The sequence below is a fragment of the Canis aureus genome, chromosome 29 (assembly GCF_053574225.1).
Source record: "Canis aureus isolate CA01 chromosome 29, VMU_Caureus_v.1.0, whole genome shotgun sequence".
In the NCBI taxonomy this organism is placed as follows: Eukaryota; Metazoa; Chordata; class Mammalia; order Carnivora; family Canidae; genus Canis; species Canis aureus.
In genome coordinates, this window is record NC_135639.1 from 20102955 (window position 1) to 20129251 (window position 26297).

A 26297-nucleotide genomic window follows, 5' to 3' on the forward strand; every position below is an offset into this window, starting at 1 on the left:
TAGTCTTTTCAATAAGTGGTGTTGGGAAGACTGGATACCCATATATAAAAGAATGAAATTGGACCCTTATCATATACCATACATAAAAATAAAAACAAAATGGATTAAAGGCTTAAAGGTAATATCTGAAACTCTAAGACTCCTAAAAGAAAACAGGTAAAACCTTTTTGACTTTGTTCTTATAAATGATTTCTTGGATATGACACCAAAAACACATGTAAAAAAAATCTAAAAATAAACAAGTGGGATTGCATCAAACTGAAAACTTCTACACAGCAAAGAGAAAAATTAACAAAATGAAAAGGTGACGTATGGAATAGGTTAAAATAAACCACGTATCTGATAAAGGGTTAATATTCAAAATATATAAGGAACTCCTATACTTAATAGAAAAAAAACCCCACATGATCCAATTATGACATAGGAAAAGGAATTGAACAGACATTTCTCCGAAGAAGACATACAAATCATGAACAGTTCTATGAAAAAAGTATGCAACATCACTAAACAGGGAAATACAAATCAAAACCACAATATCACTTTATACCTGTTAAAATGGCTATTATAAAAAAGGTAAGACATAACAAATGCTGGTGAGGATGTGGAGAAAAGGGAAAACAACATGGAAGTTCCTCAAAAAACTAAAAATAGAACCATTGTGTAATCCAGCAATCCCACTTCTGGATAGTTATTCAAAGGAATTGACAGTGTGGTACTGGCACAAAAACAGACACATAGATCAATGGAACAGAATAGAGAACCCAGAAGTGGACCCTGAACTTTATGGTCAACTAATATTCGATAAAGGAGGAAAGACTATCCATTGGAAGAAAGACCGTCTCTTCAATAAATGGTGCTGGGAGGGATCCCTGGGTGGCGCAGCGGTTTGGCGCCTGCCTTTGGCCCAGGGCGCGATCCTGGAGACTCCGGATCGAATCCCACGTCGGGCTCCCGGTGCATGGAGCCTGCTTCTCCCTCTGCCTGTGTCTTTGCCTCTCTCTCTCTCTGTGACTATCATGAATAAATAAATAAAAAAAATCTTAAAAAAAAAAAAATAAATGGTGCTGGGAAAATTGGACATCCACGTGCAGAAGAATGAATCTAGACCACTCTCTTGCACCATACACAAAGATAAACTCAAAATGGATGAAAGATCTAAATGTGAGACAAGATTCCATCAAAATCCTAGAGAAGGACACAGGCAACACCCTTTTTGAACTCAGCCACAGTAACTTCTTGCAAGATACATCCACGAAGGCAAAAGAAACAAAAGCAAAAATGAACTATTGGGACTTCATCAAGATAAGAAGGTTTTGCACAGCAAAGGATACAGTCAACAAAACTCAAAGACAACCTACAGAATGGGAGAAGATATTTGCAAATGACATATCAGATAAAGGGCTAGTTTCCAAGATCTATAAAGAACTTATTCAACTCAACACCAAAGAAACAAGCAATCCAGTCATGAAATGGGCAAAAGACATGAACAGAAATCTCACAGAGGAAGACATAGACATGGCCAACATGCATATGAAAAAATGCTCTGCATCACTTGCCATCAGGGAAATACAAATCAAAACCACAATGAGATACCACCTCACACCAGTGAGAATGGGGAAAATTAACAAGGCAGGAAACAACAAATGTTGGAGAGGATGCGGAGAAAAGGGAACCCTCTTGCACTGTTGGTGGGAATGTGAACTGGTGCAGCCACTCTGGAAAACTGTGTGGAGGTTCCTCAAAGAGTTAAAAATAGACCTGCCCTACGACCCAGCAATTGCACTGTTGGGGATTTTCCCCAAAGATACAGATGCAATGAAATGCCGGGACACCTGCACCCCGATGTTTCTAGCAGCAATGTCCACAATAGCCAAACTGTGGAAGGAGCCTCGGTGTCCATAGAAAGATGAATGGATAAAGAAGATGTGGTTTATGTATACAATGGAATATTACTCAGCTATTAGAAATGACAAATACCCACCATTTGCTTCGACATGGATGGAACTGGAGGGTATTATGCTGAGCGAAGTAAGTCAATCGGAGAAGGACAAACATTGTATGTTCTCATTCATTTGGGGAATATAAATAATAGTGAAAGAGAATATAAGGGAAGGGAGAAGAAATGTGTGGGAAATATCAGAAAGGGAGACAGAACGTAAAGACTCCTAACTCTGGGAAACGAACTAGGGGTGGTGGAAGGGGAGGGGGGTGGGGGGTGGGGGTGAATGGGTGACGGGCACTGTGGGGGGTACTTGACGGGATGAGCATTGGGTCACCTGACGGGATGAGCATTGGGTGTTATTCTGTATGTTGGTAGATTGAACACCAATAAAAAATAAATTTATTAAAAAAAAGGAATTGAAATCAAGATCTTGAAGAGATATCTGCACTTTCATGTTCACTGCAGCATTATTCACAGTAGCTGAGATTTGGAAGCAACCTAAATGTCCGCTAGAGATAACCGGATAAATAAAACATGGTATATACATACAATGGAATATTATTCAGCCATAAAAAGAAGAAAATCCTGCCATTTGCAATGATATGGATGAACAAGGAGGATACTACGCTAAGTGAAACAAGCCATGCAGGCAAGAAAAAAATGCTACATGATACCGCTTATACAAGGACATCTGAAATTGTACTTAAAGAAGCAGAGAATAGAGTAGTGGTTGCCAGGGGCTGGAAAGAGGTGAAAATGGGAAAGTATTAGTCAAAGGGTACAATGTTTCTGTTATACAAGATGAATAAGTCCTAGAGATCTACAGTGTAGCACAGCACTTGTAATTCATGATAATGTATTGTATACTTAAACATTTGCTAAGAGAGTGGTTCTCATGTTAGGCATTATTTTAACAAAAAAGAATAAAATAACTAAAGAGAGTGGGAGTTAAAAAAAGAGATAAGCCACAAATTGCAGCTATTTAGATTGTGAAAGGTTAATGTAGAAAATTGTTGATATGAACAGAGGAATATATAGAATTTTTGAATCATTATATTATGCACCTGAAGCTAATACTGTATGTTAATTACAGTTCAATAGAAAAAATTGTGAAATCTTTTTCAGTTTTTAAAATGTTTTTCTATCTAGCTGAGTCCAAAGATACAATTGACCTAAAAAAAAAAAAAGACAAATCAATTCATGAAGTCGTATTTATAATTTTTAAGAACACAGGCTCTGGAGTCAGACTAGATGGGACCAAATATAGGTTTTGCCATTTAATGGCTGTGTGACTTTTGGGAGGTTACTGAACTTCTTTGAGGCTCTGTTTCCTTACTCAAGATATGTGGATAATACTAGTATTTATTCTATAAGTGGTTGAGTAGATTAAAGGGGATAATATTGATAAAAAGTTTTAGCACAAAGCCTGGCACATTTTTTTTATTTTTATTTTTATTTATGATAGGCACACAGTGAGAGAGAGAGAGAGGCAGAGACACAAAGCCTGGCACATTTTAAGACTCAACAAATATTGTCAAGTCCCACGTCGGGCTCCCTGCATGGGGCCTGCTTCTCCCTCTGCCTGTGTCTCTACCTTTACCTCTCTCTCTCTCTCTCTCTCTCTGTCTGTCTCTCGTGAATAAATAAATAAAATCTTAAAAAACAAAACAGAATACACATTAAAAAAAAAGATGTGAATAGCAATTTTTACATATTTATAATAAATGATATATTATTAATCCCACTCACCTCTATTCTCTCTGATGTACCTTCAGATATCCATGATACTGAGTAAAAAAGTGTCTGCTTATTGCAAAAATTCAGTATTCAGTGCTGATATGAGGCTTGCTTACCAGACTATGTAGATCTGTGGGTGTGTATATGTACTTGCATGTAGCTATTCTACAATACACTTGCATGTTTGTGTTAAGTGTCTTGTACTACCACTCATGGACAATGAAACAATGATGGACGGGTCATCTCCCATTTGAGACTCCTTCCCAGGTATCTGTTACCTTCTCAATTTTTCTCTATTGATATTTGTTCCTTTCCTCTCAGTCTGATTTATTTCTTTGGCTCTAGTAATATAAAATAAAACTTCTCAGTTTTTATTTTACCTTAAAAATAAAATTTACTCCAAACCTATCTTCTGGAGACATTAATTATAGGTATTTTGGTGTGTGTTCTTCCAAAGTATTTCGTGTGTGTGTGTGTGTGTGTGTGTGTGTGCACGCATAGTAATTTTGGAAGAAGGGAAAAGAACATCTTCTTTTTTCTCTTCTGTCATTATTGTATTTTTTCCTGGCTCCTGCTATAGCGTTACTACATTTCTTTTAAGAAGAAAACACCTGGGACGCCTGGGTGGCTCAGCGGTTGAGCACCTGCCCCTGACTCAGGGCTTGATCTGTGATCTCAGGATCGAATCCCCCATCAGGCTCCCTGCCTGGAGCTTGCTTCTCCCTCTGCCTATGTCTCTGCCTTTTTCTCTCTGTGTCTTTCATGAATAAATAAAATCTTAAAAAAAGGGGGGATCCCTGGGTGGTTCAGCAGTTTGGCGCCTGCCTTCAGCCCAGGGCGTGATCCTGGAGTCCCGGGATTGAGTCTTGCCTCTGCCTGTGTCTCTGCCTTTCTCTCTCTCTCTCTGTGTCTCTCATGAATGAATAAATAAAATCTAGAAAAAAAAAAGAAAAAGAAACCTTTAAGAAGAAAACACCTAAATATTCTTGAATGTGATAAAGAACGGCACAGTTCTGTTATAGAATGCAAAGCCACCATTAAAATTATTTATATGAATATTTAAAAGTATAGGAAAACTTTTTCTATGTCACTTAGTGAAAAAAAGTCTACATATAACTATTAACCACAATAAGCTTCTTCTTTTTGTTAAAAAGATATTTATCTAAATATGTATTTCGATATGTCAAATACCACTAAAATATCAAATAAGGTTAAAGATTAGTCCAATGGTTTTGACAAGAAGGCAAGTATTATTACTCTTTTATTAACCCATTTAAATTATTTAAATAACCCTTACTCTCTGTTTAAAATTATGACAGTCAGGGGGCCTGTATGGCTCAGTTGGTTAAGTGTTGGCCTTTGGCTCAGGTCATGATCCATGAGTCCTGGGATCGAGTCCTGTGTCGGGCTCCCTTCTCAACAGGAAGTCTGGTTCTCCCTCTCTCTCTGTCCCCCCCCCCCCAACTTGTGCTCTCTCTCTCTCTCTCTCACTGTCTATCTAAAATAAATAAATAAAATCTTTAGAAGAAATAAAATAATGACAATCAGCCATCTCTTGAGAATTAGGGAACACTTTTTCCCCTTATGCAGGAAGACTTTGGTCCTGATACAGAACCAAAGATTCCTGAGACATAGCTTCAAGTAAGTTCAACATGTTTATCAATTAACTCTCTAATGGTGAAATCTGGCAGGCACCAGGTACAAGTTCACATCTCCCATTCTGGGGCTCATGGATATTGGGCCTCCTGATATGCTGTACTGAGAGGAGCATTGGCATTACCTCCTGGGATTACTGGTAAAAATACAAAAATCATGACAGACCAGTAGAAAAACCTAACCTTCTAGAATTAACTAACTTCTACTCTTAAAAAATGTCTAAGTCATGAAAGACAAGGAAAGATGAAAGAACTGTTACACATTAGATGAGACCAAAGCGACATGATATATAGATGCAACACATGATCCTAGTTTGCACACGGAGCCTCTAGATGATGTTTCATAAATCTTGAATAGGTATACAGAATTATTTTCTTCTTTTTTTTCCACAGAATTATTTTCTGATATAAAGGGAAAATATGGGATCCCTGGGTGGCGCAGCGGTTTGGCGCCTGCCTTTGGCCCAGGGCGCGATCCTGGAGACCCGGGATCGAATCCCACGTCGGGCTCCCGGTGCATGGAGCCTGCTTCTCCCTCTGCCTGTGTCTCTGCCTCTCTCTCTCTCTGTGACTATCATAAATAAATAAATAAAAATTTAAAAAAAAAATAAAGGGAAAATAAAAGAAACACCCACAGCAAATGCTCTAACTACTTTCCCTTTTGAAATTTTGCCCATCTTTCCCTGAAGACAGATACTACAATTCCACTACTGCTATCTGGGGTGACTTTGGTTTACCTGACATACACATGTAATTTGGGGAAATTGAGCTATTTTAAAAAGCTTTGATTATTATATAATCATATGAATTTGGATTTGGGGATGATTTTTTTCTCCTCATTTGTATGTTGGTGAGAGAAATTGCTTTTAAAAATGAAGCAAGTCCATAAGAAAAAATATAACAATAATGTGACTATAATTAAAAATGATAATAGCTCCTTTTCACCTTGCTTAATATAAAGTAGGCCCTATACCAAGTGCAACTTTGATAAGTTACCTTATTTAGCTCTCAAAATTCTCTTGGTTATAATGTCCTCAGATTTATATATGAAGATTGTAAACTCGGAGCAGTTAAGTGATTAAATGATTTGCTCAAAATCACAAAATATTAAGGTGACAAGGCTGAAATTGACCCCTTCAGTTCTTTTTGTCACATATGAATCAGGGAAGGCCATGTAACATACACCACATTCCGTTCCCTGAGAATCAACATCACTCACTGAATGTCTCTCTGGATCTCCTAATGTGCAAGCTATAAAAATCAAAGTTCTGATGGTAGCCCAAAGAATGGCCAAGCAAATAATAATCTTTTCCTTCTATTAAACTTGTCTGGCTGCATTCACCCTTCCTTTTTTCATCATCCCTCTGCTTAAGTAATTTATGGAGGTATTTCAGACCATATTCCATTACCAAGAAAGATTCTAATGACTCAGCTCATGGTGGGTAGTAAGAATACAATGAGAACAAAAGATAAAGTCTGCCCTGATGTTTCTAGATGGCTAAACCACAACATAACATTTATGAGTCTCATTGAATTTCGTCTCACGTTGAATTTTACCCTTTATATAAGGAGAGAGGTAGAGGTGATCTAGAAGTCAACAGAGCCCCAACTAATATGGCAGTTTCAGCAATTTGGGCAACATTTCTGCGTCCTAATTCATGCCAAAGAATCTGTCAGCAGCCCCATACTGAAAAGCCTCAAGGAGGTCACCAAACCAAGGAAAGCTAAGGCTACTGAATGGTCCAATAGAATGACAAATAAAATAATGAAACTTTAGAATATCTTCTTGGTGTTTTGCTGAGTGAGTCAATGGTGACATGTTTTGGCATCATAATAATTTTGCAATTGTAATGTGGTTGTCTTCACAGTAGTGTTCTGAACCCCTAGAGCTCTCCTTGCACTTTTTGGACATCTTTTTAGTGGAGTATGTCAAGAGAGTAGAGGGGCTCAGATGTCAGTCCCAAGAATGATTTATGCTTAAAAGTTTAATTTCTAATTCTATGTTTCTCCAGTATAAATCATACTGTTCCAGTGAGAGAACTAGTCATATACCCTTTCCAAATATGTTTTCCCAACTAATGATCCTACATGGCTTAAAATTATACTGACAGAAAAACAACTGCAGTGGCTTTTAAACTAATGATACAATCCATGGATAATTTCCTCTAAATAGCTCAGAGATGTGAATGAATGAATCATATATCACTGCAGGAAGCAATTTCCTTCAATGGATTTTACCTGATAGAATCTCAATGCATTTCAGATCGGGTAAAAGCTTTCAATCGAAATAAGACTCTGAAACTGGCTCTGGAGCAAAACCTAAACCCTGAGGGGAGACAGCTGTGAATATACTTAGAACTTTCCACTTTCCAGGAGCTCTTGTGTTACAAATGTCTCTCTTTTGTGCACAGCAACTTATTTTGTGAAGGAATCTGATGACATAGGTGGCTTTCAACAATTCTTCCCTTTCATTCCCCTTAATGTGGGGTGGTTTTTTTGATGGGTCACCATCCTGCAATGTCATAACCATATTGCCCCAGAGGTTTTTTTGCTTTCTGATCTATTTTCTGTCTCAGATACAGGTGTTCACCGGGAAATAAAGGTACCATAAAAAACCAAGTGGCAACTCCTAGGATGTAATAGGATGTGAAGAGATGCATCCAGGCCCAGACAGATTTAAAAATAATGTATTATCTCTTGCTTTTTGCTTCTAACTCCATCATGCCAATATTCTGGTGTGTGTGTGTGTTTGTGTGTGTGTGTGTAAGTGATAGAGATATTTTCTCCCAATCTGGGCCATATCTTAAGTAGGCAATCCTATTTATCCTTTTGCTTGTCTTGTTTCTAGATCTTTTCTAGGAGAGGAATAATTGAACAATCCAAGAGTAACTTGAAACTTAAGTAATACAAATGAATTACACAAAATCAAGAACCTAATCCACATGTGCTTAGATTCTAATATGTCTTCTAATGCTCTTTTACATTAGAGCTGCAAAATTATATCTGACCTCATGCTACTGTCATCATGATGGTTACATTGTCTCTTCAAAGAGACCACAGCCACTGTATGGACAGAGAGGGTGCTTTAGGGTCACTGCTCCCCTTACACAGGGTTGAGTGTGCGACTAGTTGATGTTTGATGCACTGCAGAAGGACTTTGCTCAGTATAGACTTATGACAGGTAGAGGAGTTTTAGGTAACATAGTTGCTTTTAACTATCTGCCTCACAGGTTTTGGGGGCATTTGGAGCATATTAATAGAGTTGGCGTATAGTATTGAACTAGAGCGTAGGGTGAGAATTCATAAAATCTGGGCTCTGGTCCCTTCTCTGACACTTACCTGCTTGAATGATCTTTAATGACTTCATCAACTGAATGGGGATAACACTTGTTCAAATGCCCCACTACGCTGCTATTCCCACAGCAAGAGAGGAGGAATATCAACACTGTTTCGTGTGACACAAATGCCAAAGCATCATTATGGACACTATATTGTGGTGGTCTCTGGGACTTTGCAATAACCATACTGATGGTTACATGGTACAGGAAAGAAAAGCAGAGGCACAGTAAAGGTAGGAGTCAGTATAAAGATTGATGGGCATCTGCTGTCCTATAAATTTATAAGGAGATTTTAAAAAAAGGGCTTGAAATAACCAGCATCCTTCCACAAACAGTTGCTATATTCCAGGCACTTTCACATGCTCTATTAATCATGATAATAATGATAAAAGCCACCATTTTTTAAAGGCTTATTATGTGCCAGGCCCCACAGCAAGAAATGTAATAGGTGTAATCATCACTGAATGGAGTTGATATTATTATTCCTATTTTACAAATGATGCAATTAGGATTTAAAGAAGTTCAGTAACTATCCTAAGGCCATCTAGCTAATGAGGGACTGAAAGAGTGAAAGTCATGAAGGCATGGGATCTGGGATCAGCACCTGCCTCTGCTACATTCTGGCTGCTTTCCTCATCTGGTGGTTTTATGTTCTGTGCCACCAGGGTCATGTCCATATTAAACTTCTTGGTTCTTACAGTATGTAGCATTATGGGCATCAGTACAGAGGCCCTGCTGGTGCTGCTAATGGTGTGTCAGATCAGAACAGAGTTAGACTCTGCAGCTAGTCCTCAGGAAATTGCATGGCTTCTTCCTTGGCTAACTTTTAGTGTGACTGTTAAGTGCAAGATCAACATCACATTTCATCCAATCCCAGGAGACTGTAAATAACAGACGCTGAGGTGGCTGGGTCCAGAGGACCAAGAAAAATGAAGATGACACAATCAAATCTGAGCAATCCAAATAGAAGGGTCTGAATTCTGGGCATCAATGTATTTGGAAAACAAGCATGGTCCAGTAACTAGGAGGCACCCAAGCTAAACCTGATCCAGCCTTAGGATTATATCATCTGCTGGCTAGAATGAACTGTTCTGAGAGCCAGTGAGAGGCATATAGGTGACTGCTTGCCATGACTGGGACAAAGCTGGATTCCCAATAGGGGGATGTGGGCCAGATATGCATTTGGCAGGCATTTCTATGACTGCATGGGTGTTTTTGTAGACTCCACAGAGTTGTGGAGGACCATTCAGCTTTCTGTGCCAGTGCTTAGGCCTAGAGGAATCAGTGGAAAGAGAAATGAATGACCTTCTTCCAATGTGAGTGATGGAATGCCAAAGCTTTCATGGTGACACAAGACCTGCCTACATGGTCCAGGCCTGAGGAAGAACAATCTTGGGTCTCCTTTACCCTATAGTTAAAAACAAACAAACAAAAAACAAATAAGTAAATACAAATTATACCCTAGTGCCTCATTCCACTGTAGATTTCAAGAGAAGTTAAAGCCCTTGCTCTTTTATTCTGAGCTTGATATGCTTCATGGTTTTTCATTTATTTTTTTTTATTTTTTTATTTTTTAAAGATTTTATTTATTTATTCATGAGAGACACACAGAGAGAAAGAGGCAGAGACCAGGCAGAGGGAGAAGCAGGCTCCATGCAAGGAGCCTGATGTGAGACTCGATCCCAGGTCTCCAAGATCAGGCCCTGGGCTGAAGGCTGTGCTCAACCACTGAGCCACTGGGGCTGCCCTGCTTCATGGTTCTTGCATCTATTGCTCTTATTTCTTTGCAGTGCAGATGCCACCCTTGACAGAAGATAGGCATAATCTTTATAAAATATTACCTTTTTTAAAAAAAAAAAAAGAGAGAAGGGGTTGGTGTGGACAGAGAGGGAGAGAAAGAATTTCGAGCAGGCTCTATGCCCAGCACATGAGCTCGACACGGCTCAATCTCACAATCCTGTGATCGTGACCTGAGCTGAAATCAAGAATCAGACACTCAACTGACTGAGCCATCCAGATGCTCCCTATAAAAAAGTATTTCTAGGGATCCCTGGGTGGCGCAGCGGTTTGGCGCCTGCCTTTGGCCCAGGGCGCGATCCTGGAGACCCAGGATCGAATCCCACATCAGGCTCCCGGTGCATGGAGCCTGCTTCTCCCTCTGCCTGTGTCTCTGCCTCTCTCTCTCTCTCTCTGTGACTATCATAAATAAATTAAAAAAAAATTAAAAAAAAAAGTATTTCTAAACAAGGGGACCTTGTGGCTAATTAATCCTGCATAGAGCGGGCAGTGACTCCCCATTTCTCATCCCACTCAGAGGGCAAAGCAACAATCCTCATTTTTCCTGGCCCCTGGTTGCCCATGAATGAAAAATCAGCTTATTTTAGAATCATCCCTAAACTTCCAACCCAAATGGAAATTTAAATGAGACCCCCGCCTCTAGGAGGCATTGTCAATTTTTTAGCACCATTATGTTCACTGATGGAAAATTGCAAGCTCTGTGCTGGGGAGAGAGCCAGCTTCTTGTCCCAGCTCTTCCATACACTATGAGATCGTGTTGTTTACCACTTCTGGTTCTCGGTGTGCTCATCTGCCCAGTGTGAAGGTTAGCTTTAGCCCTCCTTGAATAATTGGCTATGAGGCTATAAAGTATAAATTAACACACATGTGCATATCATTAAAGCATTTAGAATCATGGATGTGGATAATGTTAGTGAAGTTTAGCTACCATCATTTTGTTGTTGTTCCAGATGCTTAATGGGTATTTAATGCAAAAGTAATACTATTTCTACCATAAACTACTTCAGGGCTTTCTGTATGCCATTTAAAAATAATGGACATCTTTGGAATTCTGGCTCAAATAATATGTATGCATATCATTCCCTTTTTAGTTTACTAATTATTATTATTGGTATGATACAAATTGTAAAAAATGTAAATTACTCCCTCCCTCGGGTGTGATGGAATACTGTCCCATCCTCCCCCTTGTTCAGTTTCTGCTATTATGCAACGACCAGTAACATACCCCACTGTCCCTCCCAACTAGTTGTAATAAGGACATTGAGCCCTCCTATAATACATCCTTTGGTTCTTTAGTGAGAGAGAACACAAGCTCTAGTCTGAACCAATATGTTTTTACATAAAGTGCTCCGGGGGAAAAGCTAGCTCCAAAGTGCTCTTCAAACACAAGACATTAGAATGACTGATGAATATAGCCCCTATCATTGTTATACTTCCATGGGAAGAATTGTGCCACTTATATTGAAAAAGAAGCACAAGACAGCATCAAATCACCCTTTGTGTAGAATTTCAGCCATTGTGTAAGTGTTTGAAGCAGCTCAGTCCTGAGGGGGAGCACTTGCCAGGATAATGGATTGCACTGTGATCTGGAAAGAAGAGCCAGGAATCCAATGTGGGATTTATGTCCTGTGCCCCCGTGAGCTGGGCTTCCTTTCCTCCCATGATCTCCCTCATCTTTAACCACATGCCTGGGAGATAGGTTCTGAACGTACTTTCATTCCAAACTATGTCTTCCTCTTAGACACAGATTCCTTCATGTGCTTACATTGTTGCCTAAATTTCTCTGTGTGTCTCTTCAACCCAACTAGACTGTACACCTTTGAGGTCACTCACTGACTATTCTTTTTGCTTTTCTCATTTCCCTCTTTAGCTGCAGAAGGTTGTCTAAAGGATGCCAAAGCAGATGCTCATAAGTGCCTATTGAATGAATCAGTGAATGAATGAACTTATAGATCCTTTCTTATTTTTTTGGGTTAAATTTTTAAAAATTTCATGAAATGTTGGTTATACAAAAAGGTATTAGCACTAATGTGATGAATAACTGTGAACCCACCACCCTGACTCAAACTATGAATGTCTAGGGCCTCTCCCTATTTATATTCCCCTTTTCCCTTCTCAGGGAGGTTACTGAACTTGGTGTTCATCATTTCTGTCTTCACTTTTTAAAAAAAAGATTTTATTTATTCATTTAAAAGAGAATGTGAGAGAGAGAGTACGAATGGGGAGGGAGCAGCGGGAGAGGGAGAAGCAGACTACTCACTGAGCAGGGAGCCTGACATGGGGCTCAATTCCAGGAGCCTGGGATCATGACCTGAGCTGAAGGCAGACGCTTAACTGACTTAGCCACCCAGGTGCCTCTTGACTTTACTTTTTTATGTCTTTACTACATATGTATGGCTCCCTAACAAAAACTACATTATTCTTGTATGTCTTAGCAATTTACAAAATATTGTTGTATTTATACCCTTCATAAACTTGCATTTATAATGAAAATATATTTGTGGGTAAATGCATATTGATACACATCATTCTTAGGGATCTTCTCTGCTGAACAGTATTGTATTGCATGAATATGTCATAATATATTTATCCATGCTCATGTTGACGGAATCAAAAACAGTCTTATCCATGCTTCCATGGGCACCCGTGACAGGATTCTGCAGGCCACATCCCAATGAACAGAATTGCTGGGTCACAGGGGATGCGTATTCTTAAATTTACTAGGGTTGCTGGATAAGGATCTAAAGGGATTGTACCAATTTATACTCCCATGGATCTGAATTTATAAAACTTAGGTTTTCCAACATTAATGCTTGCCTCTTAAAGTGAGGACTTCTGCAAGAGGGTGCTCTTTATGCCAAGCTTGCCTGAGGGCCTCTGAGATACGCCGATGCCTATCCAAGGGCTGGTGAGGGCTCTGCCCACAGGGGTCTGAGGGGATTCCCATTCCTCCTCTACTGTTTCTTGTATGGGAGCTACTGTGCTGCCTCAGTGTCTAAAGCACTGGGGTTCTTTCCTTCTAACTTTCAATTGTCTACAGCCCATTTATTGCACACATCAATTCCATCAAAATAGAAGGTTGTCTTTAAAGGCAAAGAAAGAGTTCCCTTCATCTAAATGTCATCTGTGTTAACAGGGACTACCTGTGATCCCTTTCACATGCCCCTGGTCTACCTGTCTGACATCTTTGATATCTCATTACATTGTGTTGTGGGATCATAGCACCACAGGGTGACAATAACACTGCTAGAATTCTGTGGTTTGTGTAACGATAGGTTTCAGCTTTATGCCTGCTACCTACGATTCACTAAATACCATATTGCTTCAGAACAGAGGGTGTTAAATCAGACTATGTAGTATTCAGATCCTGTTTCGAAAGGGAAACCCGTGTTAGGTGAGCATGTAAAATAAGGATTTGCTGCCTGAAGTATCCCATCATGATTTGGAGTAGAGGTATTTTTCCCCCTTCTTATTGTTTACTTTTCCTTTCAAATGTGATGAAAATTCATGGGGGGTTTAAACACTTTACGAAACATTTTCCTATGTTTATACTTGGCCCTTTTTTCAATTAGGATTAGAAGTGGTTAGTATATTTTCTGTTTCATTTGTTTCTAATGTAAACTTTCTTCTTAAAAAATAAAATGCATATAGAAGGTGCACCAATAATAAGCTTACAAATTGATATTTTGTGGTAAACAATTCCTTGTAATAGCAGTCAGATGAAGAAGCAGAACGTGACTGGTACCTCAAAGCCTCTCGTGCTCCTTTTCAGTTATACCCCTCACTCCCAGGGTAATCACTATTTATTTATTTTTTTCTCCACATCTGTATTTCTTAAACCAAAGTGCCACTTTTAAATATGTGTGCGGTAAAAGCCAGAAAGATGAAATGACTCACTCAGGGCCACATGAAGAGTTTGTGAAGAATGAAGCCTCGAGCTCCAGGCTCTTGGCTTCAGCCAATGTCCATTCTGTAATGATTTACTCCAGCTGTTCTTTTTTTTTTCTCTAAATGTGACAAGAAATGCAGTGATTCATTAATGATGCATTTTGTTTTTCTTTTTTGAAAGACTTATTTGCTTATTTTAGAGAGAGAGTGTGTGTGTGTGCACACAAATGGATGGAAGCGCAGAGGGAGAGGATCTTCAAACAGACCCCTGCCGAATGGAGAGGCTGACATGGGGCTCAATGAGCTGACTGAGCTACCCAGGTGCCCCTGAATGATGCACACTTTGTGCACTATGGAGTTTGTAGGTCCTGCATCTACGTTGGGTTCCCTCCTCCACCAGCATCTGTTTACTCCTAGAGCTTTATGCCTTTTCACACAGGAAGCCAACTTATACTTGGATACATGTGTCAGTTTCAGGACCCTATAGATAGAGCCTAAGATTTGAAAAACAACGCATTAAGTATTTACCACCCAGCAATTTTCTGATGGAAATAACTAATTATGCAACATATTAGGCCTCTGTGTCCTCTCTCTGCGGGAGAAAATAAGGACACATCAGTGGTGCAACCCAACACTTAAAAACTGGGTATGCATTGAATCTGGTCACATTCAACAGGCACTAATTTTTTGCATCCAGATTGAATGCACTTTCCTTGGCAATTGTCCCTGAACTTCCTGTTTAACTGAGCTTTCAAAGTAGTGTGATGTGGTAGAAAGAGCTGGAAATCATGAGTCAGATAAATCATCCTCTTCCCTATTTTCCTGTGTATGAGCAGTGTGGCCTTGGCCAAGTCACCTCCACTTGCCGAGACTTGTTCTGCATTTGTAAAATGGGGAGAAAAAGACTCCTGTAGCATTTGTGATAAAGTATATGCGTCATTTGGTACAGTGTCCAGTACCCAGAGAGCTCTCATCAGATGGTAACCGCCTCCTTACTAACCTTAGGTAAGGGTCAGCATTTTCTTTTTTTAGCATCTGTCTCACTGATAACAATATTATTTGGTATTTGGCAGATAATAATAGTTATTTAAAAGTATATGGCAAGAACTCTTTTTCATATTCAAAAGAAGACTCAGCTGAACTTCTCACATAAAGAAGAAAGGTGTGGTTATCTCTGGAAACATCCCTCTCTCCACAACTTGGGTATTAGCAGATCTCTGTGAGGGATTAGACTTCTTTAGTCTATGGGATTGAGAGGCTTAATTTTTTTTTTATCCAGATCTCAAGGGTGAGGGGGCTCCCAGCCCCCATGTGTATAATTCATGTAAGAAGATAATTATAAAGTAAGAAAGATGATAAAGGGAGGGCAGGGTGCTAGAGTACCTTAAAGGAGGGAGCCTAATATAACTCGGGTAGTGGGAGACTGGAGAAGCATAATGGGGGGAGCTTTCCAGAAGAAATGATATTAATCTGAGGTCTGAGGATAAGTAAGAGCTTACTTTTTTTATGATAATCCATGAGTACACACACATGTAATGCACATATGTGAACACACACACACACACACACACACACATACACACTCCGCCCTGAACAGGAAGTCGATGTCTCAGCCAGAGAGGCTCATCACTTCTGCCTCAGTTCGTAGTGACAAATTCTGCTTGATTTCTGTTAGGAAGGGTTTTTCAGTCCAATTCATCTTCTTTCCAGCCCCTACATGATTATTTGAGAGAAAATGATTATACATGTTAAATAATTTATTTTCTAGACAAATCTCAGACTTCAAGCATTTTTTAAATTGTTAATTTTAAGACAGTGACTGGCATAAGGGAAGTGTTCAATTAGTCCTGACTTTATTTCTAACAATGGCCAATTAGGCTATAGGACCCATGCATGCTCCATCCCACTTGGGAATTGCTCGTGAGTATTTGTCTTGGAGAAACTTACAGTTACTTATGTTGTAGGTATTGCCTTCTGCAGAAGGAAAACAAAGACAACAACAACAAAAGAGGCAATGTCTGTCTAGTTCCTGCACTTGGAAGCCAACATTTTAAATCTTTTATTTGTGGACACTTCAGGCCAGTAGTACTTGAATAAAGCCATTCAGTTCTCTGGTTCTTTAAATAACTACCATGTTATTGCCTTCCTGTCCCCTGATCAACCCTGAAGTCCTTTGAAACACCCACAAATGGAATGAAGTGTGCATTTTTAAGTTTTTTTTTTTTAAACCCATGGGGTTTACAACTGGAGCCAGTACCTTAATCCTGATTTGGGGGAATTCTATCTGAGCAGAGGATGCAGTTTAACTCCCTTTCCCTCTATTTTTCTATTCAATGAACTGAGGACCACAAAGATTAGGAATTACTTACTCAAAGACCTTTAGGGGTAGAATGGTCTGTAATGATTTTTCTTACAGATCACACGAAGCTCAGACACACTTCTACTTCCTGTTCTGGAATTGAGAAGGAGTGGTCATGGACGGAGGTAAAAAGTGCTCATATTGCTTGAAAATTATGAATATTAATACCAATAAAGTTCAATCACATTTACTCTTTATTATTACTACCACTCAATAGTGGTCAAGAGTGTTTATCTTACGTCATTTGCTCGGAACGATGTCTGGCACAAAATAAGAACTTTCTAAGTATGGGCTAGTTTTTCTAAATTATACAATTACCTGGTACTTAATTTTTTAAAAAACTTTCCATGTTCATAATCGCTTTCTTTTTTTTTCTTTAAAGAATTTTATTTATTTATTCATGAGAGACACACACACACAGAGGTAGAGACACAGGCAGAGGGAGAAGCAAGCTCCATGCAGGGATCTTGACGTGGGACGCAAGCCTGGGACTCCAGGGTCATGCCCTGGGCTGAAGGCAGGCACTAAACCACTAAGCCACCCAGGGATCCCCTTATAGTCACTTTCATTTTACTTTTCATTTTCTTCTCAAAACCATTGATGAAGAGGGAAAAAAAGATATTTTCTCCATACATTTAAAGAGAAAACTGAGACCCAGATAGATGATTGGAGGATGCTGAACGGAAAGCAGAAACAATTTTCTATCTCTGGGGTCTGCACTTTCACAAAGAAATTCTCTTCCAAGGGCTAGAAGGGTAGAGAACTGAGTGAGAAAATTCAGTAATGAATTTTCCTATTTCTCTGAGAATGGTGTTTTATTTAACTGATACTCTTGTCCCTAGCACATCAGAAAGAAATCATTTGAAGGCACAAAGCCTCCTTCTCAAAAGTGTTAATACTAATTCTTTGCTTAGAATAATAATAAAAAATATCATAATCAGTGCATTAGGACAACAAATCTAAATTTGGAAAGTTGGCTTGCTGTTGAGTCAGTGTCTCAGGTGAGCGCTCTATCTATGCATGTACAGTACATGAGGATGCCCGTGAGCAGGCATGTTAGTGATGAAAGTGGTGGCAGGCGCCCCCATGGGCGAGCTGCTTCTGACATTTATTGATGTTTTGTATACAAAGTTTTATATCAATTATATCAATTATTCCTAAAATATTTCAGAAATTTTCAACATGTCATCTAGTTTTATGGACCCCCTTATTCTTGTAGACATGACAGGAGAAGTTTGGATGTTACATGTTTAGGGGACAGAAGTCCTGGTGGGCTTGGCTGATGTTTCTTTCATGACTTACTACAACTGTTACTGCTACTCCCATTCCCAACAACTATGATTTCAGTGGTTTGTGAGGATGTAGCACTGTCTTCTTTAAAAGTGCCCTTTTTGTGACCACTGATATGCATTTGGTTTGCACCGCAGCATTATGCATTAGGCATCTCTCCTCCTTCAGCTATGAGCACTGAGGCCATTGGCATTAAGAGATTTGGCTGCAGAGTGGATAAGCAAAAGAGCAGACTCCTAGGCTGCTCTTTCCTAGACCTTGAGGACCAAATGACCAGGACAGTGGGACAATATGGCACCATGCTGATGTCAGAAGGAGCATGCCATTGCAAGTAGGAGATGCACATCTTAACCTTAGACTGACTCTTTCCTGCTGTGGGATCTTAAGTCACTTCATTCCCTGGACTTTAGTTAGTTTCCTAAAAAGTGAGGAGGTTAGATATACCCTCTTTCCTCTTTCCTCTTTTCTTATCACTCCAAGGCTCAGAAAAAAACACACTGTCAGGGGTATGCATCTTTCTTTCTCTAGCTAGTGTGCAACAGGGATGTGGAATGGAAAAAAGCCAGAGTCCTCAGTGAAATGACCCCTAACAACACCATCTGACATACCTCTAAATCTCTCTGAGGCACTTTTTAGGAATCCAGATGCATCTGTGTTGCAGAGAAGCATGGCTGCCAATCAGCAGGTCATATTTGGTTGGAATCCACAAGACACAGAATTATAGACCTTGCAGATTGGGTCTAAAGTCTAGACAATGAGCCCGAGATTCAGAAGCCAAAAGAGTTTGCTGAAGTCACGCACTGAAGCTGATACAGACTTGGTGACCCTCTCCACTGTCCTACTAGGACATATTACCAGTGAAGCTCAGTCTTGGTCTACTGCAGGAAATAAGAAGTAGGGGATCTCTTGCTTGGTCCTGTATCCCGTCTCTAGCAAGGGACCCACACAGGTGGGTGTTCAGGAAATAGAAGTGAATAGTTGAATAAATGAATGAACTGATAAGAAAAATTGAATAGAAGTATGCGTAATTTAGGTCACTCTTCTCATTAAATGGCCAGAGACAACCTATCCCAGCCTCATCATATAGACTTTGATGGTGAAATGATCCAGGCCAAAGAATGTAGCTAGGTCTATACAAGCCCATTTCTGTCATTAAAAAACAAACTCACAAGGTCAAGGAAAAAACCAATTAAGAAATCCACTTTAATATATGATTTGGTTAGGAGTCAGGGCTGGCCTCTCCAAAGTTATGACATTGGAAATCTGGTCTTTATTTACTGTTCCTTCAACCAATGGCCTAATAGGGCCAATTGGTTTCTCTCTATATTTCCATCATGGTGCCTGGAAATGCCAGGTCCCAATTTTGAATTCAGCATACCTTCCATCAAAGCACAGTACTGATGCTTTATTCTCAGCTGTTGGAGAAGATGAAAGACCTGATATGTGTGTTCCCACTGAGTCATTTATAGCTGATCAAAGTTTCCTATTTCACCTCTCTGAGGGGTATTTGCCTTTAATATTTAGGAGTTTCAGGCTCTTTTCTGACACAGAGATTTCAGAGAAATATTTTAGTGATGGGGTTGGGAGAGGATTCACATTGCCTAAGCATTTCTTACCTTTTATGGCAAACTACCTTGTTGTATACATACATGTACACATATATGCACACAACATACATACCTACACACAAACATGCATCTATAAATATAGGCAGAGGAATATTTCAGAGGAAGCAGAAACCCCCGCCATATAGCCTAACAAATCCTGCTTCATATCCTACTGGTCATTTTAGTCTCATTTGTGCCACAAAGATTAGGTGTCTCAGCCCAATGCCTATAAATAAAATAATTTCTTTCCTTGACAGATTCAGACTTTAAACACCTTTAAGCTGATAATATCATAGTAGAATAATTGTTTAACTAGGAACATATTTGTCACTACTAAATAATTGTTACATTTAGACCATGTAAAACGACTTTTTAAAAGAGGGAAATAAAGAGATGTTAAGAATTTTACTGGATCAAATGGAAGTTTTGAGTTTTATTGAAAAGGAATAAAGGGCCCTAATTGAAATGGGTTTTATGAGCCTCTAAGTCCATTTTAAATAGGGGCAGGAAATAGTTTTGAGGGAAATGCAAGCTGGTTGGATTCTCCCTAACTGCCCTTATGCAACACTAGAGTTGGGGTTTGGCTAATATAAAGTCAGTACCTGCGCATCCTCCTCCTTCCTGCTCTTCTCAGCTTGTCATGTTAACTCTAGTCAAAGCCATCCATGTCCTCTGCCTGGCTAGTTGGACAACTTCTAGCCAGTTCCCACATGTACTCTTGCACCCCAACTTATTCTCCACATTGGGGTATATCAGAGGAAGAGCTCTTCTTCTTATTGAAGTAGAGTTGACACATAATGTTACATTAGTTTCAGGTGTGCAACATAGTTTATGGTAGGCTTGCCACAGTGTACCTACCATCTGTCACCATACAACACTATTTCAGTACCACTGACTATGTTCCCTGTGCTGTACCTATTATACCTTTATACCTGTGACTGACTTATTCCATTATTAAAGGCCTGTATCTCCCACCTCCCTCACCTCTTTTGCCTATTTCCCCACACCTTGCAACCACAAGTTTGTTTTCTGTATTTATGAATTTGTTTCGGCCTTTTGTTTGTTTGCTTGTTTAATCATTTGCTTTGTTTTATAGATTCCACGTATAAGTGAAACCACAAGGTATTTGTCTTTCAAAGGAAGAGCGCTTCTAATGCCCTTCATTGACTGCCATGTCATTAATGTGGCAGTGATTTGGACATAGCCAATGATTAATTTTCCTGCTTCCCCAAGAACAATTTTTCTTCCTTGGCTAATGGCTATGCCCACAGTACATGCCAGGGAAAAACCACTTTGCACTACCATTCTCCTTCTCAAAATGCCAATGGAAAAGCTTAATATACTTGGAGCAACAGGGCTAAATATCCAAGGTCCGTGTGTGTCAAGTCATATTCTAGGTGAATGCTAGCTCCATCACACAGTACTTACAACACAAGCAAGTGCCCACCTGGAGTTAGGTTACTGATGAAAGTGAAGGCAGATACCCTTCATGGATGACATGCTGTTCCTCTGAAAACACTTATTTTGTATTTTATACATAAATGATCTAATTGTTTCTGGAATATTTCTGGATTGGTTACAGTTGTCACTTGGTTCTGCAAAAAACACATTACTATGAATGATAGTGAGGCAATCTCAAATCAAGCAATACTGTCAAATAGATGCCATCTATTAAACAGAAAATTTTAGTTATCCCTTAATGCAATCAACTTTCATGATTTATTATTGCTATTACAGCTATTGTTGTCTGCTAGTGATTTTTAAAATGTGGGCATAGTACTTTGTAGCTTAAAAGAGGCTTTGTGTACACTATTAATTGTATTTAATTAATTAATTAATTTTAATGTATTTTTATTAAAAAAGTTTTTACATTTATTATTATTATTAACTATATTTTCGTTTCATACAACCATAGTATGCATAGATTAGTTTGTGAATTAATAATTTTTTTCTGGGCAGCCCAGCCCCGGTGGCGCAGCGGTTTAGTGCCGCCTGCAGCCCAGGGTGTGATCCTGGAGACCCAGGATGGAGTCCCACATCGGGCTCCCTGAATGGAGCCTGCTTCTCCCTCTGCCTGTGTCTCTGCCTCTCTCTTCGCTCTCTCTGAATGAATAAATAAATAAATCTTAAAAAGATTTTTTTTTCTGTAGAGGTATAAATAATAAGTATTTTGGCTTTTTGGGACATCTGGTTGCTATGTTAATTTTTACTCAACTTTGCCTTTGTAGTTGAAACCAGCCATAGACAATAGGTAAATGAATGGTATGTCAATAAAACTTTATTTACAAAAACAGGTGTGCACTAGATTTGGATTATGGGCTATACAAACTACCAAACTCTGAATTAGATCATGTAGGATTTATCATCCTTGCTTTTGCACCAGTAGAGTCTGAGGCTAAAGGGTTAAGTAATTTTCAAAAGGCCATAGAGTGAATTAGTGAAAGAACAAGGACTTGCCTCTGTGCCAGCTAACTCCCAGTCTGGTCTCCCCTCTACTGAGTTGTGATGGCCAGCTGACTCATAGAGAGGGACCCTGGGGCATTGTGCTGTGTGTCAGAAAGGGTACATCACTACAAGTCTGCAGATCTGGGCCTTGGCCCTAGACTGACTTCTGTTTAGATGTATGACCTTAACCAAGTCATTTTAACTCCCTTTGCTTTAGTAGGTTGATCTAAGGAATGGGGAGACTGGTTGCGGAATCTTTCCACTGGCTTTATAATGCTGCTTTCTTAAGGTCAGGGATGGGAAGGAATATTTTATTATGAAATATTCAAATTGATTAGTTATTACAGAATTTGCAGTACATATTTACACAGAAATCATTATGAATCAGCCAGCAAATATTTACTCAGTCTATTATGCTGTGAAAAGATGGAAGGAACATATGACAGTCTTTAAATAGTTTATAGCTGTGAAGAAAAGCAATTTCTAGTACTTACAGAAAATGAGTAAGCAATCAGTGTGTTAGAAACTTCTTGGTAGAGATGCTAAGTTCCTCTGGATTTCTGAGGACAGATGTCAGAGCAGTAGCTGTCGGAGAAAACCACGTATAAGTGCCGGAAGACAGTCTGGATTTAGAGGATGGTAAGTGAGGGGTGGTGAAGAGAAGCACTCCAAGGCTGCCAGGGGCAGGTGTGAAGGCCCATGTACAGAAATTGCTCATGTGTGGCGTAGTGGGTCAAGAGGTTTGATTAGGCTAGATGGCATGCGTTGAGGGAACACGGGAAGTACGGATCTTGAATCACTTTGTTGTCAGTGGGAGTAGACCATCATTTGAAAAACATACAGCACAAAAAATTTCAACTTTGCCATTTGTTACACACAGGCCTTTGCTCCCATTAGTCCACATCCAGGAGATTTGCCTGGATTTCATCCTGTTTTCAGCTTCATAATGAGGTGCCTCTCATAGAGCAGCTGAACATTCACGATTATTCCCGTAGGTCTCTTATCTCAAATTCCCCAGGGGACAACTGGACATTCCTGACCCCTGTTGGGTGGTGTGATAAGGAAAGGGCTTCATTCATTCCATCCCTGGAGAGCCTAAGTTAGGAAAGAGGTGGTTTCCTTCAGTCTCTTCTAGCTCATTTTCTGAAACAAAAGGGCAATTTAGAAGGGGGTGTTTTGATAATTAAAGCCAATTCTCTTCAGTCACCAAAGGTACTTGGCTTGCAGGATGGGTTTGGTTGGTTTATTAAACTATGTATTTTACTACAAAGTCCTCTAATCTGGATGTCCTCTGATTTTTCCCCACCAGGCTTCTGAGGTGACCCATAGGAATCAGATAGAAACATAATTGGAGCATTACATTGTGGGAGGTGTTAGCACTATTTACCAAAGGGAAAAGTTTGGAAACTGTTGTGGGGAAAAGCCTGGGACAAATCTGCTATGTCTATTTAGTCAATACATTACATAAGAGCTAAAAGGAGGTAAAGTTACGGCGTGCTCTCCAAAGGTGAAGCTAACATTGATCGAACACATTCTAAAGACCAGTTGTTATCCTGGATTTATTTTTCACCCATTATCCCATCCAATCCTGATAATATTCTTGTATTCTATCCTCATCACATAGATGAGGAAGGAGGCTGGCTCTCCTGAGGTTCAACTTGCTTGAGTTTAGACACAGGTGACCAGCTACACAGCGTGAATTGGAAAGACGGCAATTTGATTCCTGAAATTTCATGTTTCATCACTAAGGTAATTCAAAAGTGTGCTGGAAGCCATCATATTCTGACAAATATAGGTTAATGAATTTAACCCTTAGATAAGTAGACAGGCGGAGAAATATAGCCTCAAGGTCATGGATGCATGCATGCCTGTTGCCATGGAGATAATGCCAAGAATGAGGGATATATTGGAAGAAAGAGATGGGATGTATCATAGAGTTATCATACTGAGGCTCAGGAAACAAAGGCTTGACTGATTGTGTCCTGGCATACTCAATCTCCTCTCCCTCTCTCTCACAGCTGTAATTTGGATAATTGGAGACAGCATGAGAAAGGCAGAGCCCAGCCATCTCCAATGCCACAGTCTCACCCAGCATCTGCATCCCCTAGAGATGTTTTTTGAGATTCTACTAGGGTCTCTTCAGGGACGCATGGTTGCCAGTTGGCAGATCACATATGATTAGGGTCCTGAAGCTGGGAGCCCTTCCAACTAGAAAAGCTCTGTGTATGCTGAGACAAATTGGGAATGAGGTGCCATTAGAAAAAATAAGAGAAGTTGAACCTACAGAAAATGCTCAAAATTAATATACTAGACTCATTATTTCAATACAGAGTTAAAAACTAGATAATTAAAGCAGTGTGTTTATGGACAAGTTATTGATCTCTATAATCCTCATTTGCCTCATACTTAAAATGAGAATACAAAATCTACTTCATTTTATTTTTTTTCTGGTGAGGGTCAAATGAGAAAGTGCTTATCATGGGACCCACTGGTATGTATCTCAGTGGTAGCTGTTGATAGAAACCAGTAGTGTCGTGGTTACAGTACCTATGACTCATACTAGTGGTGTGACCTTAGCTAAGTTACTCTGTGCCTCGTTTTTCACATCTGTAAAATGTGGTTCAAATGTGTGTCCTATGGTGAGAACTCAATCAACTCAGTTATCATCATTGTTACTGTAATAGTTATCATCACATCAAAAATGCATTTCTCCTATCAATGAGGCTCAACCCAAAGACTGAAGTCTTTGGAATAATAATTTTTCTTTTTTTGCTTAAGTTTTAAAAGATAAAAGGTAAGACTATTCCTGGATAGAAAAAGGAAATAAATATTTTTCCAAATAAGTCACAGCATCCTCCTAAACCATTGCAATGTTGCTGCTGATTCCCTGGCTTCCGGATTACTGGGAGTGCCTCTTTCTTTGCTGTTCCCTTCTCTTGGATGCCTTATTTTGATGATGCCAACTGCAGCAATCGCATAAAACTGGAAGGGTGACAGGGCTATCTGGTTACGGCATCTCATATATGTGTTCTATTAGTCTTTTGAAAAACATATGAAAAAGTTCCTAAATTATTAACTTTTCCCAAAGTGATATTTGATGGCAAAAGTAATATCTGTGTGAAGTGTTAAGTGAATTTTATGAAAGAAGCTGAATAATTTGACAGTGTTAAAATTATGCTGTCAAAGATTCCATTTCCTCAGAGCCACCTCTATCCTGGCTTCAGCTGCACAGACTGTCATCAAGATGGTGAGGTTTCTTTTTCCTTTAATTGCAACATGGTGGTCAGTTTTATAGGAACTATTTATTGCTATGGCACTCACTTTTCAAAAGGGTGCAAAAATGTATGGCATCCCTTACCCAGGCAATTATGTGCATGATTAGGAAGAATGGTATGCAGCAAAGTGATCAGAGAACAGAACCCTTGGGGTGCTGTTTAGATGTTAAAAAATGCATAACAACCGGTGTTTAGTTTATGGGTAAGAAGACAAAATGCACCATCTTTGTAGGGACTGGGAGTTTGACCTCTTTTGTCTGATTTTTTTGCATTTTGCATTCTTACCCATTCAATAAAGAGCACGCATTATTCACCCCTTAAAGCTATTTCAAGGTCTCTGTGTGACTTTCCAATATAACCTCAGAAATTTCACACATAATTCATTAGAGACAGATAATGATCTACTGCTTGGGACCAGGAAGTAAGGTCAGTGCTGGCTTTTCTCCTTCAATCTGCTACTAGTGTGCTGTAAGGCTGTGTGATTGATCTGCATTTACTTTGACTCTCCCAAATGTTCATTTTTGTTCAATATCATGGATTGAATGCTTTCAAAGGGGAATTGTGTGCCGCGTCCTAGGGACCGTGCTCAGGAAACATAAGATACGTCTTAGGGTACCTTACAAGAAGAGTATTGCAGAATTAAGGCTTGTATTTATGAAAACTTAGAGGATAAAAAAAAATTCTATACTGTCACATGTGAATGGATATAATTAGATGCACCAGAGAGTGGTCAGCAGAGCCCAGCAATTTAAGAGCTCAGAGTTCAGCACCAGCTCTATGAGGCCTGAATCCCAGCTCCACCACTAACTAGCTGTGTGACCTTGGCAGCTATGGGAGTCGTTACTAAGGACAGCAAATCTGATCTGGTGTTCTGGGAAGGCCTCGGCAAGGCAGTGACATTTCAGCTGAAACTTCAAGATTAAGTATGCATTTTGCTTTTACAAATGATGCAGCATTTCTTATT